The following is a 16127-nucleotide window of genomic DNA, read 5'->3' as shown; positions in this document are numbered from 1 at the left end:
TGATCATGTGGTCAGCAAAAAGTTTGTTATAACAACCTCGGCACGTTTCGTGGTGCGTGACAAGCCTTGTAATAAACATCCGCGACTGTGGATTAATTTGTTCCAGCTTCGACTACGCATTCAGTGTTTGCGGCACCATACGCGGAATAGCCAGACACAGACAATGCGAAAAGAAATTCCTCTGGAAAAAGGTGTGGCGATGCTCTCTCGCTAATGCCACCGAGGACAAAATAATTATTGTTTCTGGCCATTCCATGGTGCACTTTGTTTTCCGCAAGTATTGCTTCACTATTTTTCGCCCACTGCAATCGCATTCCGTCAAAATACTCAAAGAACCCGAGGCTGGTAAATAATCTGCGTCGCTGTGCGACTGGCTGGAAGGAGAGTTGCCGTTTACAAGGAGTCATTCCGCGCCGAACGGCCGTCCGCCGTATGCGCCATAGCGTTTGCCTTTCGGCGCCGCGTTGGCGGGTTTCCCGCTCCTCTCCCCCTCCCCCCTCGCTCTACCCGGCCAGCGTTGCTCCCACAACGGCGGCGTAGATAAGCGAAGAGTTGCGTCACCGAACACCTGCGTGGACAGCTGCGGCGCCGCCACGCCGCCGCCAGTGCCTCCTCATTCTCTCTCTCAATGTTGCCCTCTCTGTCTCATCGTCTTTCAAATGCGTTGCGTTGGTCTGCGGTCTTGGTCGCTGTGTGTGTTCTAGCGAACAGGCGCATATTCAATGGTGGTCACGCATGACACCGTGTTCGAAGTGACGCTCGGATTAAGGAATATTCATGGAGTGGCGGACACGGACAACGTGGGCCTGTTAACGGTGAGTGTACTGTTTTCGTAGGTAGTAATCATACAGCGCTAGCTGGGCGCCTGCAGCAGCTTTGCCGAAGTAGGCTGCCAGCCATTTACAACAGCATGCGTTCGCGGGCCTGTTGCAGATGCCCGATTAAACGTGTGACTTAACGAGTTCACACTGCTATGCGCGATGTTGTGTAAGTGCCTGCATCACTCATACAGCGAGTGATGTGATCACTTAACAAGGGCGGGATTAGTTGCTGATCGCACATTGTCTCTACACTGCACAAAGTGATTGATATTGTTTTAAGATGTGCTTTGGGCTACATCGTAATAACATTTCTATTAATACTCAAATGTGCAACGTGCTTCAGTAGGCGTAAGCGTAAAAAAAGAAAGAAAAAGCAAAAATTATGTACAGAGGCGCACTGTACGAAATGGCTTTTTTTTTTCTTAAAGACGGTATAGTTGGAGGTGCTGATATGCCGCGATGCTCCCAGCACGTGCGCCTCGGTCTTTTAAGCTATTTAGGACAAGTGCCACCAGCAACAGAGAAAGATCTAGCAGACTTCCAAAGGCGCGTTGTTGTGGCCATCGCCGTGCGTTGTTTTCCCTTGTTTCTGTTTGCTGTTTTCGTGCTTCGCTTTCATCTGCGATAATGTTCGGCGTTATAACAGAATCGAGAGAGTATACGTGACTGTTGGAGCTATGTGCGGTTGCTCTAGCATAAGCCATGGCTGCTGCAACGTAGTCGGCGTGCACGCGCGTTACCGCGTTCGAGCGCTCTTACTTGCGTGATTGTGTTTAACTGAGTATTTAGGCACGGGTTACGTTTGTAAATCCCGTAGTCAATAATCGCTAATAGCGTGCTCCTGATTGCCATCAGAGGATGGGCTTGGTTGTCGAAATATGCCAGACGCTTTTTCTGAAAGCAAGCTTTCAAATTTTTTTTTAAAGTACTTTCATACGTGCAAGGCAGTGCCTATTGCAGGCCCGCAACTCTTTAAAAACTGGACGAGCTATCACATCTTTTATCAAATTACAATGAATTAAGATGATTGAATTATAGATGACGAATTTCTGTGCTAGATTACGTGCACAAAACACATGTTCGCAGCCCTACGTCTAGAAAGCAGGCAAATAGGAAGCACAGCGTCAAATTTGGATTAGATTCCATTGACGGAGCGTCTTGTGAGGGTAGAAAGAACGAGAAAATTGTTCATTTTTGATGCCCTTATAGAGGCAGTCAGAATTGCACTGATTGGTGACTTGTAATAATTCCTCAGATTGTTAGAGGCGTGATTAAAGTCAGTAAATCTTTTACTTTTTTTTTTTTGCAGACCTCTTCGCTAGTGCCACGCCCAAGATCATTTGTTCTCATGTAAAAGAGAAAGCAGAGATGTCTTCACTGTTTGTACATGAAGAGGTGAGTTTCTTGTGCATTTTGATTAATGTTACATGTTCTGAGCGTTGTACTTTAGGAATTGTTTTTCACACTGGCTCACTACCCCATAAGGAATTTGATTCTTAGGTGAGTTCAGGCTTTCGTAAGTGCCACTTTCGAGCTGTAGTCTTACACTTCACCTCATTTCGGGAATTTGCTGTATGCTGGAAAACTCTTATCTTTATCATACGAAATTATTAGAATGTATGGGTTGTATGCTTCCAGTTCAGTGTAATGTCAATTACACGCCATTTCGAAGGATACACACTACACATTCTTTATATATGGTGCTGCCAGAACAGCACGAACATCCTTTTAAGAGAAGTCATATTCGCTCTTATTACAGGATGAGAGGGTGCCGCTGACGTCCTGCGTAGTCTACCCCCCGGCCCCAGTCTAGAGCAAGCCTACTTCCTGAACCTCCACATGGATAACCGAAAAATCTTCCGTGTCAGTAATGACGAAGAAGGAGTGACAGCACTGATGAGTTGATTTTTTTTTTATTTTCAACATTGTCTACGGCTGCAAGGCCTTTAACAACCACCGTGATTGAGCGGATTTTTCTCGGCGTGAGTTTGGAGTTTATCAAAGAAGTTGTTCAGGCAGTACGACGCTGAAAATTTTAGTGTCACAATGCCTGAACAACTTTTTCTAGTGTGGTCATGGTAGATGAACAAACATTGTTATTTGTGTAAGTTATTTTGCTTAAATATAGCTGGACCATTCCATGCCAAACGTCCCAGCCACTTTGGCGACCATCTGAATTGTATTTGAAAAAAAAAGTGCTGACTTACTGCGTTGAAAACAGTGAACTGCTAGAATATTTCAGCGAGAAAAAAGGTTTTGTTCTTGTGGCTGGCTTATAACTTCCTGGCATAATGCCATCTGTGTGCTGTTTGTGGAAAATTTCGTTTTAAAACTACCGCTTATTTTTTCTAAAGCAAATTCGGTCTGCCTGTTAAGTAAATGTACTTCTGTAAGGTATTTGAAGCTCAATAGTAATAGTGCAATTTTTTATCCACATTCGCTTCCAAGAATAAAGCCAAAATGTGTTATGTTTGCATTTTTTATTGCAATATTGCACTTTGTATGAATATCTGAGCAGTGAATATTTACTCCACAGAAGGTATATTTTGAGGAAAAAATATCTTTAGACCTCTCAAGCTGCTGAAATATACGAGAAAATATCACGAATTTCACAAAATTGTGATTTTTGTCCGTATTGAGATGCAATTTGCTCCATGTTGTGATACAATGAAAACTCATCATTATATCTAAATTGTAAGAAAATGAAATTCTTTCTGTAATAAAAATCTTATCGCAAAAAGGACAGGAAAGAGCGCTGTCAACTGAATTTTATTGAAGGTGCTACGAGCGTTTTTATACTGAGCACAAGACCAGGGCTCATCTGCAACAACACATGTGTGACCATGACAAAATAATTTTAACCGAGAAAAGAATACTCTTTTTCGGAAAAGATAAGTGAAGGTGTACTGATGCATTGATCCTTGGCCTTCCTGATAAAGAGTTCTAAAATCTCTCATTTTCCTGCTTGCTTTTTTTTTAAAAACCGTGTTTTATGAAATCTAGGACTACACTTACATTCTTTACGGTGTCCGGCCATGAGACTACTATAGCCATTCTTAACATTTAAAGCATGCTGTCTTGCTCGATCATTGAAGCATTGCCCAGTTTGTCCTATGTTTACTTTTCCACATGTTAGCGGTATCTTATACACATTAGATTGGCATTCAGTAAACCTATTCTAGTGACGAATGGTGCAAGATTGACTATTCCTGTTGCTGTAAGTACATGCACTTTTGAAAGCTTGCAAGGGGCGGAAAACAACAATGTCATATCTGCTGGCTCTTTTCCTAAATTTGTGAGACACCTTATGTACGTAGTACCGTGTGACATGCAAAGGTGATTGGTCATTCTCTTTTTCTTTTGGTCCTGCTTCCTTTAACTTTACTTTCTGCAGGAGGGTTTCACAAACAAGTGTGATGATGCTGTTGGTGTATTGGCTGGTGCTATCAGCCCAGGAGTGCTAAGAATGTTCTGCCTTTTGATAGTGGGCATTCAAAATTAGTAGAAAGAGGAATTGATACCACATGTACTCAGGCCACCCTTCATAAATCATGTTAGCACAAGGGTGAGGTCAGGTTTAAAAACCAGATTAAAAGACTAAAAGATGCTGGGTATCCCAACAGAATCATCACACCCGTTTGCAAAACCCTCCTGCAGAAAGTAAAGTTAGACAGGACCAACAAAAAACAATGACCAAACCTTTGCATGTTATACCACATCATGTGTCTCACAATTAAAAAAATAGCCAGCAGATATGATATTAGCGTGTTGTTTTCCACCCCTTGCAAGCTTTCAAAAGTGTGTGTACTAAACAGCAACAGGAATAGTCAATCTTGCCCCATTCGTCACGAGAATAGGTTTACTTAATGCCAATTTAATGTTTGTAGAAGTATTTTTTATCAGGTAAACCAATGATCAGTGCATCACTACACGTTCACTTATCCTTTCCGAGAGGGAGTATTCTTTTCACAGTTAAACATTATTTTGTAGTGCTCACACGTGTCGTCGCGCATGAACACGGTTCTTGTACTCCGTATAAAAGCGCTCGTAGCACATTTATTAAATTCAGTTGACAGTCGGTGCTCTTTCCTGTCCTTTCTGTCTCTTCCGAAAGTTGTCGCGCTGTGATTAGCACACAACCACGATGAACCAACTCTCTCAAATTAAGCTCTTGTTACGTAACACGTAGACCGAGTTTCGTATGAAAAGAAGGAGCGGTGCTTTTAAAATAAAATTTTTCACATACAACACCCAGACGGCATTCCAGGAAGTTCAGAAGGCAGCCACGTGACCAAATATTTGTCCTCTCCTAAATATTCCAGAAGTTCACTATTTTCAATGCAGCATGAGTTTTTCGAATACATTTGAGATGGTTGCCAAAATGGCTGGGACATTTGGCATACAGTGACCCAGCTGTGTCATTAGCCATAATTATGCATTACCTCTTTTGTTTTTTGTGTGTTTTGACTCAGTTTTGTGTTTGTTTTTAGCTTATTGTGTTTCTGATCATTGTATTGGTTTCTTAAGTATTTGCTAAAGTTATAAGTGCAAAAACCCGTATATGTTTGCATGTACATCATTTCTCATAACCAATTGTTATACATCCAGGAATACAAAGCTTAATCCACTGTGATTATATACATTTGAAAACACTATCCATATATATTTTTGTGTGCATCACTTCTTGGAAACGATTGTGTACATGAAGGCGTATATAGTGAAATCATGGTGATTGTATATATTTGAAAGAATCATAAGTATATATATGCCTGTATTTCATTCCTATTAACCGATTGTGTACATGAAGGAGTATTAAACTGGAAACCACTGGGATTGTAGATACTTGAAAGAATTATAGGGATATATTAGCGTATATTTCATTTGTAGTCTCTATGTACTTGAAGCAGTATACTAAACTGAAACCAGTGTAATTGTATGTTGCAAAGAATTGTCAATGAATTGAAACTGAATAAATATAATAAACATTTGATGTGTTGCATGTGTAGTGTACGTATACGTGAACATATATCTGGTGAAAAAGTTGTGTGGCAGAAGAAAAGTTTGTTTTATTTGCCTATTAAATAAACACAATATGCAAGGGCAGCAAGGCTTCATTTTCTGTAACGCGCATTATGCATATACTGTGAAGTATATATAGATCCAGCACAAGTTCATACACGATGGCACGGGTTTATATTTTTGCCCAGACGCAATGAATGGAGCTCGACAGGTGGCGCACCATTGATAATGAGGACCACTTTCTTCAAGTAGTGTGTAATCAGTGCATGCTGATATCTATTAGTGCAGTCTAAAAGAATACTGGCACCCCTGCGATGGGCACTCAACACCCTTGTGCACCCTTCTCGCACCCTCCTCAGAGGGTGCTAAAAAAGTGATGGACATCGAAGGCACCCTTCCTTAAGGGTGTTTTTTTAACACCCTACAGTTTTTTTTACATGTACACCCTATTCTAAGGGTGCATGAAAAAGCACCCTTTTTGGAAGGTGCTGAATTAACACCTTTAGGGTGTCGTCCACGGGACAAGCTCATTTACACCCTTCTGGGTGTAAAAATTTTTACTGTGAACGATAGAATTAGCCATGGATGCCCTGGACCGCAGTTCACCTACACATTTTGACAAGCGCGAAGTGTTTTTTTTTTCGCTAACGCGTGTATATAGGTTTCTTTATTAGACAATACGTAGGTTCTGAAACTTGGCTGCGACAGATAACATAATTGCAATTATTGAGCTCGGTTGTTACGATCAATGTGCACTAGTTAGAATATTCTTCTGTCATATGGAGCCAACATGAAGCGTGTTTAATCAATGTATGAGAAGCAGTCCAAAATTTTGCAACTGGATTCATTCACTCACTGTTCGTAAGTGAGCCTTTCATTCTGAGAAGGGAAATCCGGACTACTATCTTTTTCTTTTTGTCAATGCATTGCAGGGCTCTACCATTACCATAAACTATTTCATTTTTAATTGAGTCAGTCCCCTTACATAGCAGAAGCGGCGCGTATATCTCAGCCTACCAGTAATCTGCTTCATGTTACCGGTAACCCGCCCATCATCGCTCACTATTACTTTTTCTGTGTCATTCTTTTTTCCAGCAGCTAAATAACGGAACGACCTGCCACAAGCCATAGTCACCGTTGCTCCATAACCTTGTTTTCAAAATCGTGCTATAGATCACCTTCGATAATACAAAAACGTTTACTGCTTATTTTTCATCTCAACAAAACTCTGCCCTTTCTGTAACCCCCTCCTCCATATGCCCACAGGGGGGGGGGGGATGGTATGGTTTTTTTTAAGAGCTGAAGTAAACTGCACTATCTGCACGTAAAACTGAGATATCTAGTCATCAACGATCTAACTTTGATTTACTATAGTTAGCTTTGAATTAGTTCGTTGTGGCAGATACAGTTCAACCCCTCACAACAAAAACCATCAAGAATAAAATTCTTGTGACAACAAAAAAAATCTAGCATTTTCGGTGGACGTCCTCGGAGTTCAGTGATTTTGCCGCCCTCAATAGCGAAGATATTTTTTTAAAAAGCACACCAGCAACAAGCAGTTTCAGGTAGTGAACTACCAAATGTTTCCTTCACCCCATTAGCTAGTAGGGAACCCAGTAGTAAAAAACTGTAGCACGATTGAGGCACAACCGTTTCCGCCAGCAAGTATCTTTTCAACCATTTCTGTTTACATTTGGCCAGATGATAATCATAGCGAGATTTTTAATTTTTTTCGCTGAGAACACATTTCTGCCTCCACCTTTGTAGGCAACTACGTGGGCACATGACTTTTTAAGTGACATCACCCACAAAAAGGACGTCATGCCACCATACGTTCTGTAGGCTGCCTATCTACTTGCTGACACGCATCTCTGTGTACACGCCGAGATCACCTACGCTTTGCTTACGTGCAAACTGCAATGATGTTTGTCTTTTTGGAAAGATGCCACTTTCTCCTTAAATGCGTAAGTTTTGACACTTCAGGAAAAATTTAGGGTCATCGCTGATGCTGCGACTAGCAGAAAAAAAGGCTTATATTGCAAAGGAGCCCGAAGGAGCGATTTAAGATTCTTTATTTAAGTAAAATTTTGTTATGCGAAGCAATCTCTATGCGTATTTTTCTATTTTCGTGACAACGAAACTCGCACTAGATCGAGAAAAAATTGCTCCCTTGCCGATTTCGTTATGGAGGGGTCGGCTGTGTTGCAACTTACGATTTTACCCGCCGAGATTTCATGGCGTATTCATTTTGAATGAAAGCTGAGGATGATGCGGATTTGAAGATATGCGCCATCAAACTGTGAGTAAAAAAATCTGTTGTTTCAGTGAATACTTTCATGCCCAACGCCATTCCGTCCGATAAACTGTGACAAATAATACAAGTTCCAGGTACTTTGTTACACCCTTTGGGAACAATTCTCTCGAGATTGAGACAGACGTGTAGGTTCGTTCAATGTGAACACGCTCTGTTTTATTTATAAAGGAAAACATAGGCAACTATACGCTACGTTACAGCCTTCTACTTTTACACCATGATATCGATATTAAAACACGGCGAGATAGAGAGAGAGAATCAAAACAGCAAGAACAAATTTAGGAGTAATCGTGAGAAAAAAAAGTAGTAAACCTATCATTTTAACTGCATTTGTTAATTCGCATGTGAACTTATCTTGCGAATTACTACCATTCATTTTCCAGGCAACTTACAAGTTTACTGGTAAATTAGGCCAATAGCAAAAGTGTATGGGTCCTGTGAATCAGTGCAGGTCATTCGAGTAGTGATGCTTCATTAATAGCTTCGTGCTCCTCATTTCAGCCTCTCACAGGTAGGGAGAAAGCAGTGCGGAGGCTGCATGGGTGTTTCAGACGCCCAAACACGGCTACACTTGTTATTTCGCAGTGTTCAGGTGGAATACATCACTCCCATAAACTACGTTAAATGTAGCAAGCATGATCTGCATTAGAAAGAGTCGCGAAAGTTGGTGAGGGCAAAACCGGGTGCTCGAAGCCACACTAGGATGAAGGAGTCACACACACGAATATGAAGACCAGAAAGCGGTCGTTCATCTGGTCTATTTTGTTGCTTGTTTGTTTTCAATAACGTTTATTATTCCTGCTTCGCGAGCATTTCTAAATGTCTTGATACACTGTAGTCTCTTTATCCTGTCCAGAGCATGATCAGTAACCTGCCTTGCAAGGTGGAGCAAAAACAGTTTAGTGCAGGGTTGCCTTTCGTGGCTACTTTGCGCCAAATTGACTACTTTCCAACCCATTTAGTACAGTTGGTGCCATGGCTATATATTTACCGGCTGCTCTTAAATAACTGGTATTACTTATTGAAAATGGTTTCATTAATTCATTAACAGTAAAGACTCTGCTCATAATACGACCCCTGTTCCATTTGGCTACAAATTTGGCAATGATATTAAATGATATGGCTACTTTGGCTACATTTTGTTTGAGTTCTCGCTCTTTTTAAATTCCACCCAACGGCAACATTGAACTTCAATGCAAGGCAAGCATGAAGTGTTCAGTCATAAAGTGTTCTGCAGAACTATCCGTCCGAGTGTGCGGATGGGATGCGATACTGAAAGTTCACGGAGTTCTTAATCAATATTTTTGTTTCGTAACGAGTGACCATTTGCACTATTCATTTTTCTCACGTCAATTTTGACTACACTTTACAAAAACAGCGCAAAAAAGGTCGCTTTTTTTATAAAAAAAAGCTCTGTTTTCGCCACTCTCCTGTTGAGAGTATATAGTATGTCACGTTGGTAGCTCACGCGCCTTTAGTAACCTACCGCGGCGCGGCTAGTAAGTATGCTAGCCGCGCCGCGGTAAGTCAAGAAAAAAAATGCGAGGCAGATCACAGTTTATGAATGGTCAATTGGATTTTTTAATCATTTAACAATTCATTCTTCTTCGTTTTAGCCAGTAATCAATAATCGATGTGGACGAAGCTTTTTTTTCTTTCAGTACATTCATAAATAGATATGTTTGCCTGTCCCTTTAAAGAGGGTGGATACGCTGTTTCTAGTTCATGTTCATTTATTTATATTTTTAAAATTGCTGTGTAAGAGCAATAGAGATCAGATACGCTATAGCGCGTAAATGTTTTACCAATGACGACATTTGTTCTCCTGAATATTAAACCTAACGGGTGCTAACGGCTAAAGCAATGATATACAACATATTGTAGATAACCGAACTACGCAGGAATCCAGGAACATTTGATGTACACCTGACGTGGCGATTGCTTCAGGAGTGTTCTGAAAATATTATGGAACTCAACATAAAATTACGCCTTAAAACGACATTTATTGAGTACTTATCTGGAGGATGTCTAAAAAAATGTAGTAGGATGACAGAAAACAGGAGAACTGTCATCCTTGTGTCATTCGTAGTCCTGCGTCGATCCTTTTCGGTAAACCATAATATTTGCAGTACGAAATAGCCCACAGGTAAAATCTATGGAGCTTGATGAAACACAGCAGAAACAAACGAAAAATGAGAATGAATCACGGTAATGAATAATGAGGTCCAGTTCACATATGTCGAAAAATTACGATGGGTACAACAAGGGAACAAGTTGCGGGCTTTCGGTTTTCTAATAACGCTCTCTTTTCAACAGAGCAAATGAATGTCATTTGCCCGAGAACACCAATTTAAAATTATATGGCTGAGACATGTAATAGAATGAAAAAGCCTTTATTTTAGTCCTGCAGGACGCGCTTAGCGCGTAACGGGCGTCTTCCTCGTAGGGACCGAGAGGGAGTACCTGGCGCCCGCTACGTGAGCTTGCTGGACGGCCCATTTCTGGTCGGCGAGAAGTGAGCTCCTGAGGGACCTCTCTCACTTGTTTAAGGTAGAGTCGGGAGGAGTGTTTCTACACTCCCAGAGCATGTGGACGAGTGTCGCCGAGCGTCCACACGAGGGGCATGGGTCGCTGGGGTATGTATCAGGATAATAAACATTAAGCTTGGCAACGTTTTGGTACGTGTGGGTCTCTAACAGGCGTAGGATTAGCGCCTGCAGTCTGTTAAGTTTTGGATGTGGGGATGGAAAAATGCGGCGTTCAAGGTAAATGTGCTTTGTTATGTAGTTGTACGTAATTAGTGCATCCCGATTGGTCTCTTCTCAGCGAGATAGAGTTGCCCTGTGGCGGCGTGGTCGGTAAGTGCGTGCGCTGCATCATGGGCGATCTCGTTCAGGTTAGATGGGGCACCCGGCACTTGGCCGAGATGGGCGGGGAACAAGATGATAGTGTGGTGCTTCAGGGCACTCGGTTCCACGCTGCGCAGGATACGTAACGCGTGGTAGGATATGACGCCACGTTGGAAGGCTTTGATGGTTGGTCTGGAGTCGCTGTAGATGAGTTCCCATTTGCTGTCGAGCATATCTATAGCTATAGCTACTTTCTCTGCTACTCCGGGGTTTCAAGTGAGGATTATGGCAGAGTTAAGAATCTGCTGCGTGGATGATACCTCGACCGTGGCGAAGGCTTGGTCGTTGTGATAGGTAGCGGCGTTCACGAACGAGATGTTGTCCGCTTCTATGTCTATGCGCTTGAGAATAGCGGTCACATGCGCAGGGCGCCTGCCTCTGTTGTATTTGTGGTGTAAATTTCGCGGAACGGGAGCAATCATGATAAGGTCGCGGATTTCTGTGAACTCTGGAGTATCCCTGGCCGTCGAGGAGAAGAAGCCGAGCTCGCGCCGAATATGACGGCCCGCCTTGGTAGTCGTGAATCGGGTCAAGTACACGCGTTCCTGAGCCTCGGTGATCTCGTTTAGCGTGTTATGTACGCCAAGCTCGAGGAATTTGTGCGTTCAAGTGATGGTAGGGAGGCCGAGGGCTCGTTCGACCACCTTGCGAAAAAGGGTATTCAGCTGATCGTGCTCAGCCCATAAGCAATTGTGTATAGTGGTGACGTAGGTGAAGTGGCACAAAACGAATGCGTGTACAAGACGCAGCAGGTTGTCTTTGAGGCCATGTTGCCAGATGGATACCCAACGTACGAGTCGTATGGCGTTCTCAGTCTTAGTCCTGAGCTTCTGTACTGTTTGGGTGTTGGTTCCGCGGGACTCGATGATCATGTCGATAACACTGATGGTGTCTACCCTGAAGACTGTACGACCATCTTTGGTGTGAAGGGTGATATTGCGTTCCGCCGGAGGTTTACATCCTTTGGGCATCGCACACCGGTGTTTAGGCGAAGATATCGACAGCTCTGACTTTGCGGGTATTGCACGAGTGTCCCGAGTATTTCCGCCATCTAGAATTCGATGCTTTAGGAGTAACGTGGCGTCTTGAGTGGGTGAGCCTGGTTGGAAGCCAATCATGTGGTGCGTGAGGCAGTCGTTATCTTCGAGGTATTGACTAACCTTGTTGAGGACGACGTGCTCAGCCAGCTTACCCACGCACGACGTGATATATAGGGCGCAGGTGATCTAGGCTCGGCATCTTTCTTGGTTTGGGGATTAGGACCATGTGAGCGAGTTTTCAGGCATCAGGTATCTCACGCTTTTTCCATATTTTGTTGATGGTGTCGGTGAGGTAAGTGACGGAGGGATCATCCAGGTTGCGTAAGAGCTTGTTGGTGATGCCGTCGGGGCCAGAGGCTGAGTGGCCATTGAGTGTACATATATAGAGAGCTCGGCGTACACCTTCGGAAGAAAATTCGGCATCTAGAGAGAAAGAAAATAAGGAGAAATACGGGAAGGTTAGCCAGGGCTGAGCCCCGGTAGACTACCCTGCACTGGGGAAGGGGAGAGGGGAAGCAAAGTTATAGAGGAGGAGAAAAAAGTCACTGACAGGGACTGTTGGTGTTGTCCCTACCAGAGTAACCGGAGTGATGGGTCACAGAGTCCGCGGGAAGCGAGAGATATTTCTCCTCGAGGTTGTCGACGACATCCTTCGGTGATACTGTCCGTTTAGCTTGATGAATTACTTTTATGATCGAATGATGCTGATTCGTGCAGGTGTTGGTTTCATTGAGGAGGTGTTTGAGTAAATTCTCCATTTTTCATTACGAAACTGACTATCAATCGAGTTACAAACTTCGTCCCACTGGTGTTTTGAAAAAATGCGGCAGTGATCCATCGTGGTCTCACTCAGTTGAGATATCCGCTTGAACAACCTCCGATTACGGCGCTAGTCCTTCCAGCCGGCCAGCAGAGACTGTTTGGCCTCGAGTAGGTGGGCGAGACCACTGTCCATCTTTTCGATTGGTAGGTCTGTACTGATAGTTTTGGTTACCTTGTTGACGTCACTTTTGAGCTAGGCCGTCCACGTCTCGAAGCTCGGTGTGGTATAGGGAGGAGATCGTTCTGCGCGGGTCTTACGAAGGAGGTCCTAGTCGACCCACGTGTACGACTTAGTCTTCGTGCTGACTGTGGGGAGGTTTACGGCCATTATGAAGTGGTCGCTACCGAGATTACAGCGAGGCTGGACCTGCGGGCATCGGTGATATTCTTGACGAAGCAGAGATTCGGCGTAGTGTCTCTTTGCGTGGACGTACCGTTGCGAGTGGGGAAGGCCTTGTCCATAATCAGAATAAGGTCCATGTCATTCGCATTTTTCCAAAACTCATTACCTTTGGGTGTGTCGTACTCGTAACCCCAGGTGCTATGCGTGGCGTTAAAGTCACCTACAATCACTTGCGGATTTGTCCCCGCAAGACGGACGGCTTTCTGGAACAAGCGTGTGAACTTTTGTCTATGGTGGCAGGGACTACTGTATACATTGAGGATGTACACGCTTTGTTGTGATTTGTTGCCAGGGAGAATTTCAATCATAACATGATCCGCGCCCTCCCGAGGGGCCGAAAACCACTGGTATCCAGAAAATGTGGCGGTTGGTAGTACAGTCTCTTGTAACAGCATGATGTGATGTTTGGCTTCGTGGCTACGGGGGTATTGCTGCAGGAAGGCTTTTTTGTTGGAGAAGCTCCTACAGTTCCATTACCAGATTTGCAACTCATCAGTTGGCTTGGCCATCTTGAAGCATGTAAGAATCAGCCTGAGCAACTGGTAGGTGCATAAGGGTCGCATGAAGTGGTGAACTGGGCACGGCTGTACGTTGGACAACGGCTTGTCCACTGCAACGACAGGAGCGACGGCGTAATCAAGGTATTGCTGCGCTTGATCCAACCGATTACCGTGGCCCGCGAGAGTGGACTGCACGAGAGCCATGCTTTCGCCAAAAAAAAGCGAAGGCAATCCTTATTCGCCGATAGCGTGCTCTTAATGTCGTCTAACTCTGCCTTTAAAGCTGGCTGGTCGTGGGCGACCGCAAGTTTCTTGGGTGCGCTCTCGCCGGCGTCGTTACCGGCGCCTACGGGTTGCAGCTGCGACGGGGTGAATGCATTGTCGTCGTTGTCGGTGGTGGGCATAGTGGCGCGTGCGTTCTTTTCAATTTTTAGTTAGGCGATTGCGACCGTGAGTTTGCGTATTGTTTCTTTCATCAGTGCATTTTCGTGCTTTAAAATTTCTATCTCTCATGTGGTGTGTGTATCATGCTCTGGGAGTGAACCCAACCCTGCCTGTGATGGAGCGTTTCCTTTTCCCCGGATGGCGTCCGCCCAAGTGACAGTTCCCCGTTTCTTCTTGTTCGCGTTGCCTGGCGATAGTGGTGCTGATGGGTTCGGCAATTGTTGACGGGAGACCCCGGTAAAGCTTGGGTTATGCTTGGAGCCAGCATGAGGCCCAGAACCGGGGTGGGATCCGGAGTGAGACCCGGGCCAGGAACCTCAACGTGAACAGGAATGGGACCTGAAGTCCCACTGCGCACACTGCGGGAGTGGGCCCGAGGGTGGCTCCGGGAGTTTGATGCACGAAGGGAACGGTTCCTGGGATGACTCCGGGATCGGGACCAGAATCGGCTGCTATCGAATCGGCTGTCTGTAGAAAACTCAGAGGGTCGGTCGTCGTCAGCGATTCCGTTGAACTCGATCGTTGCTTCACGACCGTTGTTTTGCCGCGTTGAGTGTGCTCGCTCCCACCGTTGTCGTCGCACCACGTATGAAATGTGGTAGCGTTTTTTGCATTCCTTGTCGGCAGTGAGTTGCACTCTTCCGCAAAGTTGGCATATTGGTGTACAGCCGTGTTCTTTTTGCGGGTTCAACACACTGTAGCCTCGATTTAACGTCTCCAGGGTTGGGGCAAACGTCCGCTCCATGGCCGAGCCGGCCGCAGGTAGTAGTAATTATCTATCTGTCTATGGTATAGGGTACATAGAAGTAGCACCGACCCGGATCGCACGAAATCGGGCCCACGATGTCCAGTCCATCGAAGGCCATGATCACTGCGGTAGTACTTCCGATGCACTTGGCAACGAGCGCTAGTGGATTGCATCATTGACAATCTTCGCATCAATGTCCGCCGAACCGTCTTGCACGGGAATCTTTCGAATGACGTTTGTGCATGTAAAATGTGGTGCCGCTTCGTAAGCACTAACTTCGTAGGTCTTGTCAGCGATGCGTATTTCTTTAACGAGGACGTAACGGTTAGCATTCTTTCTCTTCGGCGTGCTCGCCACTAAGTTATTCTGTTTATTATTAGGGTAAAGCGTGTGTGTGTGCTGTTCCATCGGGATGATGCCTGCCGAAGTCGAACTGGCTTCAGCGATTGTCGTTGGGCCAACCCTAGCTTTCATAGCAACCCTTTCATCTCCTTTCTCTTCCACTGTTTTTTCATCGATATAGCCCGTGCCAATAGACTATCGCGTCCACAGAACAACAAACATGCTGCCAAATCAACAATTTTGTGAGAATAGTCGTTCGCACGCTGCGAACGGTTGTGGTAGACAGCCCCACTGCTATGTATATAAAGGCGAAAGCCCCAGGTGCCTCATCAAACGTGACAATTGATCACCGGCGTCAACACAAAAGGTGAACAAATACTGAATAAGAAAAGTTACGATTGAAAGTAACTTCATACTTATGTAAGTGCGTGTGTGTGCAGTAGAGCTGTGCGCCGCCGCACCGCGTCACCTCCGCCATCAGTTTTGGCTCACGCCGTTCGCGCCGCCGCCACAATTCAAAGAGAGACCACACCACCTCTACTGCCGCAGAATTCATTGCAGCGCACCACCTTTTCTCTTATTTTCACCCGAGCGGAGAATCTGGGCATAAATTACATCACTCCACCATTTATTTTTGCAGGTTTAAAATTCTGAGCATGGCATTAGCGGTGTCTTGACTGCTCTCTAGTTTCCGTGTAAGCTGGCGCTGTCTATACAGGGTGTCCCACATAAATTGAGCCAAGAATTTGAAAATGAAAGACACTT

General features: G+C 44.5%; 1 protein-coding gene and 1 long non-coding RNA gene across 2 annotated transcripts in view; both read left to right on the top strand.

Annotated features, from left to right (window-relative positions):
• The window catches only part of LOC119162284 (RYamide receptor), a 198873-nt gene that overhangs the window by 32934 nt on the left and 149812 nt on the right, over nucleotides 1-16127 (top strand). The gene's annotated exons all lie outside the window — the stretch shown is intronic.
• Nucleotides 656-4063, top strand: LOC142776052 (uncharacterized). The gene is made up of 3 exons (XR_012887260.1): nucleotides 656-815; nucleotides 2131-2216; nucleotides 2581-4063. It is a non-coding gene; the product is annotated as an uncharacterized LOC142776052 (long non-coding RNA).

The sequence above is a fragment of the Rhipicephalus microplus genome, chromosome X, assembly GCF_043290135.1.
Source record: "Rhipicephalus microplus isolate Deutch F79 chromosome X, USDA_Rmic, whole genome shotgun sequence".
NCBI classification, from domain to species: Eukaryota; Metazoa; Arthropoda; class Arachnida; order Ixodida; family Ixodidae; genus Rhipicephalus; species Rhipicephalus microplus.
Note: the sequence above shows the minus strand (reverse complement) of the source record. Positions and strands in the feature narration are given on the sequence as shown.